Source organism: Cryptomeria japonica, chromosome 8 (genome assembly GCF_030272615.1).
Source record: "Cryptomeria japonica chromosome 8, Sugi_1.0, whole genome shotgun sequence".
NCBI classification, from domain to species: domain Eukaryota; kingdom Viridiplantae; phylum Streptophyta; class Pinopsida; order Cupressales; family Cupressaceae; genus Cryptomeria; species Cryptomeria japonica.
The window spans coordinates 163127079-163141104 of record NC_081412.1 but is presented as its reverse complement, the minus strand read 5'-3'; positions in this window follow the sequence as shown (position 1 = coordinate 163141104).

Genomic DNA, 14026 nt, shown 5'->3' with positions numbered 1-14026 from the left:
ATAAGATGCAGGGGATATATCAGGCAAGAGCTCAATAAATGATATACGATCATTTACATAGGAGCTGAATTACAAAATTACACAAAATGATAGACGTATTCAAGCATCACGGGGTGTACAACTAACTGAACACAAAGGAGGAAACAGGGTCATTGTTGTTTCCCACTTGGGCGGAGCCATACAATCTAGCCTAGCTCTCCTTCCCACCAAACCAGCACATTCCCTTCGGCAAACTAATCTCTGTAGGAATGGAAGGGTAGTCCTTCCAACTCCAACTCGATGAAGTCTTCCCTCTTTTGTTGTGCCTCCATCTCTTGTATGAACCTCATCAGCCCTTGTTCAAAATGAGTCTTATTGCTTCCCATGCGGTCCCATGTGAAGCCATGTGAGAGTTCTCTTATGAAAACTAGAGTAGAGCCATTCTTTAGCCACCTGTCGAATTTGTCTTCCTCCAGTCTTAGTACCACTGTGACCTGCATAGCAACAAGGTAGCAGATGAGTCTCCTAAGAGACTCAATGAGGTTCCTACTCTTTCCATTAAACACATCATCATTCCTATATTTCCAAATGATCCACATAATTTCCAAAGAGAGAGCAGACCAGAAAAGATTAGCATGTTTCTTTCCACCTCTAATATAACCAAATACCATCTCTTCAACAGTAAAACAGTTGCTATTAAGTGAGATACCAAACAAATTCCAGACTTCTCTAGCAAAATGACAACCAAAAAAGATGTGGTATACAGATTCAGGGATACGGTAGAGTTTACACAGTAGGGGGTCTTCGTTGTTGTCCTTTAGTGGTAGTTTATGAAGGAGTCTCCAGGCAAAAAATTTCTTCTTTGGTTCAGTTGGATAAGTCCAGAATCTTGAGAGGGTAGATTGCCATCGTTTGGAGTCCCAGGAAAGGTTCCAGGTGCAGTTAAGGTGATCAAGGATATCCACAGAATCAGTAAGGGCGGAGTAGATCATTTTGGCTTTGGTTAGCAAAAGGGGTGCTCCATCTATCCAGCAGAGGGAGGCTAAAGGGGGGGGAGGTGGGGGTAGGAGCGAGAAGGATGGGAGAAAGTGCAGACTTAAGGATGGTATAAGTTTTGCCTGGGAGAGGGGGAGGTTGAATTTAGAGCTAAGAGATTCCTAGGAGATCAGAGTGCCATCTTCCAGAATGTGTTCAAATGTGACCAGTCCCTGGTTGTACCATTTCAAGGCATAGCATCCTTGAAGATAGGCTAGTTGTTTCCCATTGTGCAGAACATTCCACCATATAGACCTTTTCAAATTGAGAGAGCCTTCCTTATCTATTATGTCTTTATTGCTAATATATTTCCTAACATGGTTCCAGGATTTCCATATAGATTTGAAGACTTCTGACCCTGCAGGGGAGACCTCAAAATTCCCAACAATCAGATCACTCATGGGTAGGTTCTTCCATTTTTTTGCTGATTTTGGGGTGGAGCATTGAATATTGTTTCTAACAAGCACCTTCTAGGGTTCGTTGCCATCAATGGCTTTACAAATCCATTTGGCAGCTAGGGTTGTTCCTTGAAGTTTGAGGTCTTTGAGGCCCATACCTCCCTATATCTTAGATCTAATACACCAATCCCATTTAACTACGTGTTGAATTTTAAGATATTTCATAATTTTATATAAATTAAATTTACTTTAATTTTTGGATTTATGATTCATTCATCACAAGTAATGGAAAAAATAAATTTGGCTCTTAGTTTGAATAGAAATGAATTTGAAGTAAAAGAATATACATAGGTTTGATAGGTTTGGCCCAACCTAGTTTAATCAAAACTAGATTTGAATAAACTATGCATGTAATAAAATAAAAAATTTGTGCTTTTGTAGTGAAGGGCGTTTCAATTAACCCCTTTTACCATATAGATCACACATTCCCATCTTATGAAGGTTAGGCCTAACAAATACTTAACCAAATAGTAAAACCCATAAATTTCATTTAAAAGTAATCTACTAACCTATAATAAGCATAAATTTACAAGAATCAAGAGTCCTAAGTTAAATTAGAATCTTCACCATCAAAAAATCTCTATTATATTTCTTTTTCACATTTTTTTTTTAATATAACCAATAAATGACATGATATAATATCCCTTAATAATCATATAGTGTATGATTCATGTTCATATTGAAAGTGATTCTAATTAATATAATAATTATTTTTAGTTATTTATATGATTTTTTATTATTATTTTAATGGGTTGTAAAGATTTTTATTATTAATAATCAAGAAATTGGTAGTGAATTTCAGTTTTTTTCTTCTATTTTTTGTTATTATCAATTTGACAACTTAGTGCATGAAAAAATAATTAATTTCTATATTTTTTTAAATAAATGTTTAAAGCCACATCTCACAAATAGACTATTTTATGGGACAACAAATATTTTTATGTTTTCTTATAAAAATGAAAAATAAATTATATTAGCCCGACTCAAATTCCCTTCCCTCTTCTAGTATAGTGATTATTTTTAATAATTTTTTGCATTTTTAATCAACAAGATCAACTTCAACTTTCAGACTAATCATCCACTTATCACTAATGGGTATGTGCACAAATATGTTGAGCACAAAAGTGGACACTCATTATAAAAATAAAAAATCAATTAAACACGTATTTGGTTTTAAAAAAATCAAAAAGCACGTATGTGTAATGGCTCAAAAAATCTAAGTTGTAACACGTATATGGTTGTTGAATTAAAATCAAATATGTGTTTTTCTAATTTAATGTTATAAAAAATACTTACTTGGGTTTTTTCGACCTGTAGACACATGACTTCAACACTTTTTCTCTACCCCAAAACTCACAAAAACATGTTTGTGTGTTTGAGGATTTTGATTTCCCAGTCGCAATGCCACACTATAGAAGAGATAGGTCAGCTTTGTTTGTCCATTTATTGAAATTTTATTTGCATTTTCAAAAAATAATTGATTGTTTTTTATTAATTTCATTTTTAAAAAAAATTGATACTATATCATGAAAACCTTGAACCCCAACAAAATTTGAATGATGACCATATCGCAGGGAAAACCCTAAGATGGTCAACCCTCCAACCCCTCCAAGAAACCCTACACAACTTAGCCAAGATATATTGTTAGGGCATCTAGAAGAAAAAACCACCACAATTTCTTAATTAGTTTCAAGATGGAGGGATTCATCAAACCAACATCACGTATTCCTTGCCACAATATTAGAATCAATGATAACGATGTTGGCATGGTTACTAGTCAAATTAGTCAATGGAAAACTTATAGGGATTCATGTCGTGAATATTATGCAACAAGTTTTCCATATGATGCACAGTGAAAAGTAAAGAGATAAGCAAAGCACAAATATGTGCTCTTTTTACTGATCCTAGATCCAATGAGTGTCTTTCTCTTAATTCAAAGAGGTTTCCAATACATTGGTGTAATCATGATGTTATAAAAAATAATTTTTGAGATATGTGGTGGATGGCCTTTGAACAACCTCCTTATAATGATTAAGATGTGTAGCTATATTTCTTGAGGAAACTATATTACAAGTTTGTCCTTAATAAAAATTCTCAATTATTTTGACATGAGGGAGTTATAGGGTAGAGGTGGAGGCTCTTCCCAACATAGACTAGAAGCTTAGCATGTATACCCATTATAATTGAAGACCACTAGCACCAAAACTTGTTCATCATGTTACAGTTTTAGCAACCCTAAAGGAGATTATGCAGGTATCAACTCTTCATGCATTTGCCTACTTGACTAAAACAATCATCCAGCATGGCACGCAGTTACCCTAGCCTCTTGCCTTGAAAGATGGTATAACAACTCAACCATCCATCTTTAGTGCCCCTAGCTCTCAAATGTGCTCAATATGTTACCATATATGGTTTGGGAAAGATAGCAATGTAGAGGGTACATATGGTTGAGCCTTCCATGTGTGTGCTCATTTTAGTGTAGATGTTATGGGAGTAGAAAGGATCAACAAGGTGGTGCAATTGATTATGTGGCACTAATAGATGGTTCAACCTCCCATGTGTGTGTGTGTGTTGTTAGTGTAGATGTTATGGGAGTAGCAGGAGTCAACGGGGTAGTACAGTTGATGATGTGGCATTAACAAATGACTTGTTGGATCAGGTGTATGATGGTATGATGAAAGAATAAGTATCTGGTAAAATACTGAGAGGGGGGGTGAATCAGTATACTGAAAAAAATGATACAAAGTTCCCAAACTCAAATTCATTCACACAAAGTAAACATATCTCAGTCAAGATAAATATTCATAAGAATACTTGACATCAACCAGTTTGACTGTTATGACAACTTAACAGTAAACAACTTCAATCTTGTAAATATAAACAATGCTTAACCATAACTCAACATATTCATCTCTCAATGCTTCTAGTTATCATGCTTTATCAGAAGTTAATCAAATCAACAAATAAGATCATAACCACAAAAACATTCACCACTTGACACAAATGTTTATACGTGGAAAACCCAAATAGGTAAAAACCACGGTGAGATGAGACTCACAAGGATAGTTATCTAAACTCTTCTGAAGTTCACCTTGTTAGGAGCCAAGCTTGTTAAAGCTTTACAATAAGTCATGTTAAGAACTAATTCTGGTTAGGAATCACCCAGTTAAGGGATTTACAAATATGCCTTGATGAAAAGAACAATACCCTATTAGGAGTAACCTCGCTGGAGGATTTAAGATCCAAGCTAATGGACCACCTTGTTAGAGGATTTAGTGAGTAACCAATCTTGTTAGAGCTTACCCAGTTAAGGGATTTCACTTATGATGTAATTGTTAGAAAACAACAGGTTTTCTTGATCTGTTTGAATAGCACTACATTTGCTTGATCAGATCCTTTTGAGCTTCAATCTGCCTTCACTCAAAGTGCAGATCCATTCACTGGTTAGGCAACAACACACTCAACAGGTTTCTGCCAATCTTGCCAACAATTTTAACAAGCAACTTCATCGGCCTTAAATACAAATCAATTAGGTCGGTAACACAAAAAAAACTTAATTCTCATCATCGAGATTACAAACAAGTCGGTACAATCTTGACCATTAGAAATCATGACAATCTCTTTACATTCTTTAAGAAAATTCCAACCACTCCATGATCACCACTCCATTGGACTTTGTAACTCATCACGCATTGTGAATTAGATGCAATCCAATTTGCTCCTTCCCTAGACAATAAAAAAATGAGCCAAAATAATTTGAACTTATCCTTATACAATGATCACATGTGTCTTCATCATTACCGCTCATCAGATAATAAACCAACAAACATGATCGGTTAGGGTTTAACAGCTGATAGGGTTTACCCGTTACATTGCATAGAAAGGTTTAACCCTTTACACCATTTTACCAATTCAACTCACAAACTTAACATACCGGTTTACAACATCTTCCACAAATCTCTTCTTACCGGTTACTAGCCAATATCAAAAACAACAATATCAGCAATAACATGAATACCATTACCGGTTCAATTGACATCAATGACAACATATCATTAATGCAATCTTTATTCAAAATGCCAACAATCTCCCCCTTTGGCATTGATGGCAATACAAATATCAACACCTCTAATTGTTGCTGAGATTGGTGAATAGGAATCTTGGTTTACATTACCAAGTATTCACCTTGCTTAATCTATCTTTAGCTCGTCGTTGGTTCACCTAATCAGACACATAATTCTTCTCCCCAATCACATAATTCTTCTCCCCCTTTGATACCAATGCCAAAGTGAAAGTAAAAACATGTAATTCTGCTCTCACTATGCATCAACATCATTCTGTAACTTGATGCTCCCCCTATGGAATACATCCACTTCTTCATCAATCCATGTAAGATTCTTCAAGTAATTCAGGGACTGATGTAATCAGCATCATGCTCAACTAACTTCATGAAGAGGGACAATCCCCCAATTGACTTCTAAGATACTTGAAATTGGTATTAGGAAGAGGTTTGGTAAAGATATCTGCAAGTTGCTCCTTGGTAGAAACATGCTCCAAGATAACATCTTTACTGTGAACTTTTTCCCTCAAGAAGTGATACTTCAATTCAATGTACTTAGTCCTTGTGTGCAAAACAAGATTTTTAGAAATGTTTATTGCACTTGTATTATCACACAAATTCTTTACTGGTTCTGAGATTTCCATCTTCAAACCTTCCAAAATGTGCCTCATCCACATAGCTTATGTGCAATTCATATAAGCTACTACATACTCAGCTTCAGCAGTAGATTGTGAAGTACAACTCTGCTTTTTACTACTCCATGAAACTAGCCTTCCTCCTAGAAAGAATGCTCCACTGGTAGTACTCTTCCGATCATCAATATTTCCTACCCAATAAACATCTATGTATGCTTTCAAATCAAAATTTTCACCATATGGATACCATAACCCATAGTCAATAGTACCTTTCAAATATCTAAAAATTCTTTTGGTTTCCATCAGATGTGCCTCCTTTGGATTCTTTTGAAATCTAGCAACAATACCAACTGCGTGGGCAATATCTAGTCGACTATGAACAACATAGTGTAATTTGCCAATCATTGACCTGTATTCCTTTTCATCTACAGACTTAGATGCATCTTCCTTGGACAACTTACAACCTGTAACCATTGGGGTTCCAACTGGTTTACAGTCACTCATACCGAAAGTCTTCAAAACCTCTTTCACATACTTGAATTAAGTAATGAAAATACCATCATTCATTTGTTGTATCTGCAAGCCTATGAAATTTTTTATTTCCCCTACTAATGACATCTCAAACTCATTCTTCATTTCATTTGCAAAATAATTACTCATGTCATCATTACCTCCAAATATAATATCATCAACAAATACCTCACTGACCAGTATTTCATCTCCTCTAGAATTGAGATAAATGTTGCTATCATCACTGGTTCTAGCAAAGCCTATCTTCATCAAATGAGTATCAAGTTGTCCATACCATGCTTTGGCTACCTGCTTTAATCCATACAAAGCTTTATGCAATTTGCATACCATGCCTTCTGCATACCATGCCTTCCTTATCTGTCAATCCATAGCCATCAAGTTGCTCTATATAAACCTCTTCTTCTAATATCTCATTCAAGAATGCAGACTTAAAATCCATCTGGTATACTTTGAACTTCTTATGAGCTATAAATGCAAGTAATGTTCTGACACCTTCCAGTCTTGCTACTGGTGCAAAATTTTCTCCATAATCTTCTCCTTCTTCTTGCACATAACCTTTGCATACTAATATTTCCTTGTTGTGAACTACAACACCATCTTCCTTTGATCCAACTCCTCCTCCATAGCTTTAACCCAATGATCATCACCAAATGCCTCCTTAGCACTTCTAGGTTCAAAGGTGGAGATCATGCAAGAGTTCTCTCTTATTCTCCTTCTAGTTAGTACTCTAGCATCCTTATCCCCAATAATTTGTTCAAAATTGTGATTCAGTCTCACATACCTAGGAATAACATGATCATTCTCTTCGGGTTCAGCTTCTTCATTATCATCTTCTTCTAAATTTATTTGTTCCAGTTGAACAAGTACATCAGGATTTTCTTTACTGGTTTCTGATTTAACAATTTCAGGTTCCAAAAGAAAAATACAAGGATCTTCATCCTTCTTCTCAGAACTGGTTTCTTCTGAAACTTTAGGACATTCATCTACACAAACATCGACACTCTCAACAATTTTCTGTGTCCATTTGTTGAAGCATTTATAGGCCTTACTATTGGTGGAATAGCCAAGAAATATGCCTTCATCACTCTTAGCTTCAAACTTGCTTATGTAATAACCTCTTTTAATAAACCATTTGCTTCCAAATATCTTAAAATATCTAACATCAGGTGATCTCCCATACCAGTATTCATAAGGGGTATTGTGCTTACCTCTTTTCACCAGAACTCGGTTCATTATGTAGACATCTGTACTTATAGCTTATTTTCAAAATGTTTTTGCTATACCTCCTTGTATGTCCTAGCAACTTCAACCACTGACCAGTTGTTCCATTCTGTTGTGGTGTCCTTGGTGCAGAAAGATATCGCTTGATACCATCCTCATCACAGTACTTAGTGAATTCTTCAGAAGTAAATTCACCGCCTTGATTTGTTCTCAGACATTTTATCTTTTTGTCACTCTCTTTCTCAGCTAAGGCCCTGAATGCCTTGAATTTACCAAAATCTTCATTCTTATCCTTCAAGAATGTGACCCACATCATCCTTGAACAATCATTAGTGAAGATCATGAAATATTTGTCACCTTGAATGCTTCTTGTTCTTATTGGTCCACATAGATCTATATGAACCAAATCTAACAAGTGCTCCATTGTGAAGGACTTGCTCTTGAAAGTTGAAGAAGTCATCTTTCCTAACTGACATTCTTTACAAAGAGCATTAACCGGTTTGCCTAGCTGAGGTAGACCTCTTACTATCTTAGACTTGCTTACTTTAACAATATTGTCAAAATTTATATGACAAAATCTCCCATGCCAAAGCCAGCTATCATCTATTTTTGCAATCACACAATTGCTAAATTTAAGATTAAGATCAAATAGATTACCTCTGGTCTGTTTCTCAGTTGCAATCAATTCACCTTTGTTGTCAAATATTTTGCACATACCATTTCTAAACTCCAGTGGGTATCCTTTGTCATTAAGTTGTGCCACACTCAAAAGATTGTGCTTTAGGTCTTCAACCCATTAGACATTGTTAGCACTGCTCTTCCCATTAAGAGAAATAACTCCCTTACCTTTAACCATATAGGGCGAGTCATTGCCAAATTTGACATCGCCATCAAATTCCTTTAGGGGAATAAATTTGCTCTGATCACCAATCATTGATGTGAACAATCACTATCAATGATCCAATCATCAGAGTTATCCATCCTGGATACTAGTGCCTTTTAATCTGATATTTCCTCCTTAATAGCTACAAACACAATATCTTCAGTAGCATCATCATCATATTCTTCATCAATAATACCATTGTCAATAGCTACAAGACAATCTCTCTTGCCTTTACCCTTATAATTCTTAAATTTGTCTCTCTTGTATTCATTTTCACCATTAGGGCAATTAGTTGCTATATGACCAATCTTGTTGCATGCAAAACATTCTAAAGGTAGCTTACCTCTATATTTACCAGTGCCTCTAGGCAGTCATTTTGCCAACAATGCTTCACGTTCCACTAAGTTGTCTTCATCATCAGCATCTCTGCTGGATCTAGATTCATAACCATGGTCGGTATCTCTACTTCTTCCCACATATGGGTTACAGACAGAATGGTGCAGAGGCACAAGACTAAAATTATTCATTTCTTCTTCAATGAATTTCATGTTTTGTTTCAAGGTGTTGTAAGGGACCTTAGAATCCCATTTTCATGTTTATTTTGGATAATAAAGTCCTCATAGTCCATTTTTGTAAGGCCTAGTGGCCTAGGGTGCTTTAAAACTCTATGGTCAACTATGGTCAAAAGGACTTAGGATGTGTGGATTTAGTGATTCAAGTGTATTTTGGTCTAATTAGGTCCAAAATAATATGTTTAGGCTCCTAGGTCTATGTTTGAAGATAGTTTGTTGGTAAAATACAAAATTGTCAAAAAATTGACAAATGTTGTCAATATTGGTGAACAACTTTTTGAAAAGTTGTTAAAATTAGTTCCTAACATTCACAACCACCTGATTTTGGTTGGAACATGTTGGGATGGCTATATTATCCCTCAAAAAACCAATTTGGAGGTTGGTTGAAGAATAATGTGAAAGTTGATAATTGGAAGCAATAAAAATTCTGTATTTTCCTGCAAATTTGCTGCTATTTTGGTTGGTACGGGCTTGTACGATCTGAAAACTGAAAAATTCTTCCATGATGAGTTAGAGGGGTGAAATACCTTTCATTTTAGTCCAACTAGAGCATTTGAAGTGGAGAAATAAGCGAGATATTGAAGTTTTAGTGAAGACAGCCTGTGAAAGGGCATAAACCTAGGGTTTCACATTTCTTTTCTCTTTTCTTCCATTTTAACCATGAAAAAAATCTAAAACTTAGTTGGATGGAAGATTTGGGACTGTATTTTAAGATTTTCTTTGTTTCAAACCTGGAGGAAGTGTTTGGAAAGAGCAAAAATTAAAAGAAGCCAGACATCTCTATGTGGCTGGCAATGCAAAAGTAGTAAAAAGACACAAAAAAACCCCATAACTATTGGTGAATTGTAAACCAATGTATAAAACCTTGGAATTGGTATTATTTTGGATTCCCATAAATTCTCAAAGTCATACTTTTCTGATATGGTGTGTAAAAATGGTACTTCCTTCATTAAGTGCTTGAATTAGTCCTTGTTGTCATCATTGAGGGTTTGGTAGAAATGTGGTTTGTTGAAGCCTTCAAGCCCTTTCCTTTTGGAAAAAGTGCTGCCCAGGGGAGTGTATTTGATGTGTGCAATAAAATCTAGGTGTCCTTTGGAGATTTTGTGTTGTAAGCCAAAAAGTTGTTTTTGGAGACTAGTGGGTCTAGAGAGCCAAATTGGGCTTGGATACCTTGGGGACTTGGAGGAGAAAACCAAAGGGTGGATTTGGATATTTTATGATCCATTAGACCTATCAAACCTATACAAGGCTTTGGGAAACATATAAACCTTACTTGGAGGGGAGTGAGCCATTTGAGCACTTTTTGAGCGTTTTGCCTATGGGGTTGTTAATCCATTAATGGTGACTTTTGTGAAATGTCTCAATGGGGGGTTATGGGGAAGGAAAAATATGTGTTGAGATGTTATATCTGTTCTTGTAAGGTGTGAGGTCTGGTTGGGAGAACCTCTTTTCCCAAAGGGGTAGTGTTGCCTATTGAGCAAGTGAGCAATTTGGGTTTTTCCAAGTTGTGTAGACCATACCTCTACATCAATTGGTATCAGAGCAAGTGTGATCCTTAGGAGAAGGATTGTTTTAGTTTAGCCATGTCAGGGGAAGAAGAAGAGGGTGATTTGTCCTCAAGGATGACTAATGCACAAATATTGAAGTTTTTGAAGGATCAAAACTTGGTTCACAAGATTGATTCCTTGCAGAAGGAGGTTGATAGACTTAATGGGGAACTTTGTAAGAAAAGTGGTGGAAACTCTAATTTTGTTGAAGAGGGGAGTGATGAGGAACCCCTTGAGTAGGATAAAGAAGAAGAAGTGCCTGCTGATCAGAGACTACTTGTGAAGACCTTGAAGGCCATGGAGAGAAGGACCATGGATGTTAGGTTGGACCTACCTTCCTATGATGGAAACTTGAATCCAGATGCTGCTGTGGATTGGATTGATGCCCTCACAAGCTTCTTTGAATGTGAAGACATACCTGAAAATCAAAGAGTTAAGATTGCTAAGTCTAAGTTGAAGGGACCAGCCCTTACATAGTGGAATTTCACTCAAGATGATAGGGTGAAGGAGAAGAAGAATCCAATGACCACTTGGAAGAAGATGGTTACATTGATCAGGGATGCATATGTTCCTGATGATTATGAAGTCCAACTTCATAAGAGGAGAATGAGTTTGAGACAAAAGGAGATGAGTGTCTCAGATTATACTCAAGAGTTCCATAAATTGGTGATGAAGTCCAAGGTAGTGGAGCCTGAATGTGTGAAGCTTGCAAGATATTTGCAAGGGTTGAGAATTACCATTCAAGATGAACTTAGTCTAAGCAGCCCTCCCACAGTCCAAAAATGCTTTCAACTTGCTTTGAAGGTTGAGGAGAAACTCAAGAGGAAGAGTGATCAAAGTGGAAGAGGGAGAGGGTAAAAAGACTTTGGAAATAGGGGTAGAAATATGTCTCAAGGAAGAGGACAAGGTTCCAAAGACCTTGGTGAATCAAGTCAAGGAAATGAACAAGGGGAAGGCAGCTCTAGAGGATCTTTCAGAGGAAAGAGAGGAAGCTTTAGAGGAAGAGGTAGTGGAAGAGGCCTAGAAGGCATAAAATGCTATAGGTGTCATCAAATGGGGCATGTTGCATCCAAATGTCCAAAAAAGGCAAACAAACAAGGTGAAAGGAGAGCAAATTTGGTGAGAGATGAAGACACACATAGTGTTCACTCTCATGGATCCTTTGTGCAGCCTGAACAAGGAGAGATCATGATGATGAGGAGGACATTGATCAAAGCACCTAGTCCACTAGAGCCACCCCAAAGGAAGGCACTTTTTAGAACTACTTGTAGAAGTGGTGACAAAGTATGTAGTGTGATGATTGATTCAGGTTCTACTGATAATTTGCTGTCCATTGAGGTAGTAGAGAAACTAAAATTGAAGAGGATTAAGCATCCAAGACCCTACAAGGTCTCATGGCTTACAAAGGGGCAGCAAACCATCATTGAAGAAAAGCATGGGTGGAGTTTTCTATTGGCAAGTACAAGGACAAGGTACTTTGTGACATTGTACCCATGGATGCATGTCATTTGCTGCTTGGAAGGCCATGGCAATATGACATGAAGTCAAGGCATGATGGTGAGAAGAACACATACACCATCTGGTATAAAGGTGAGAAGGTAACTTTACTACCCCTACTTGATATTGGTGAAGAAGAAAAGGACTCTAAAATCATGTTTGTAGGTGAGAAAGAGTTTTTAGAATGCTTGAAAGAGGAGGATACTCCTTGTTATGCTTTGGTTGTGTTGCCAAAACAGGAAGAAAAGAAGGTGCACAAAAAGAAGGAAGAATCTAGGAGGATAGGACCAAAGGAGGTGGTTGATTTGCTTGAAACCTACAAAGACATTGTAACCAAGGAGTTACCTAATTCCTTACCTCCTATTAGAGAGATTAGCCATAACATTGATCTAATTCCAGGGGCTACACTTCCCAATAAGGCTGCCTATAAGTTAACACCCCAACAAAATGAGGAAATGGCAAGACAAATCCAGGAACTCTTAGATAAGGGTTTGATTTCTAAAAGTATGAGTCCATGTGTTGTTCCAGCTGTGCTAGCACCTAAGAAAGAAGGTACATGGAGGTTATGTATAGACTCAAGGCCCATTAACAGGATCACTATCAGGTATAGGTTCCCTATGCCTAGGATTGAGGACTTGTTGGATCATCTAGGGGGTGCAAGGTGGTATTCAGAGGTGGATTTGAAGAGTGGATACCATCAGGTCAGAATAAGGGCTGGAGATGAATGGAAGATAGCATTCAAGACTAATGAAGGCCTCTATCAATGGAGGGTTATGCCCTTTGGTTTGTCCAATGCACCTAGTACATTCATGAGACTCATGAATGAGGTCTTGAAACCTTTTCTTGGTAAATTTGTCATTATTTACTTGGATGATATTCTCATATTCAGTAAGAATAGAGATGAACATGTGCAGCATTTGAATTTGGTCCTTAAAAGATTGCAAGAGGCTAAGCTCCTAATCAATATAGACAAGTGTCTTTTCATGCAGGAAGAGTTGGTGTATCTTGGTTTCATTGTTTCAGGTGGAAGTGTCAAGATGGATCCTGAGAAGGTGGAGAGCATCTTGAATTGGCCTTCTCCAAGGTCAATGACTGAAGTTAGAAGCTTCCATGGCTTGGCTTCCTTTTACAGGAAGTTTATAAGAGGCTTTATCCAAGTTTGTGCACCTATCCTAGATACAATCAAGGGAAGACAAAAGTGCAAGTTTGTATGGACCAAGGAGGCTGAGTAGGCTTTTCAAAGTCTCAAACAAAAGGTAGCAAAGCAGCCTATACTTGCTTTTCTAGATTTTCAAAAGGTTTTTACTATTGAATGTGATGCATCTAATGTTGCAATAGGGGTTGTTTTGAGTCAAGAGGGTAGGCCCATTGCATTCTTTAGTGAGAAACTTAATGAGGCAAAGAGAAAGTATTCCTCATATGATTTGGAAATGTATGCACTTGTACAAGCTTTGAAAAAGTGGAGGCATTACCTCCTTCCAAAAGAGTTTGTTGTTTTTACAGACAATCAGGCACTTAGCTTCTTGAATAGCCAAGAGAAGTTGAGTCACAAGCATATGAAATGGGTAGAATCAATCCAAGCATATACCTTTACAATCAAACATAAAA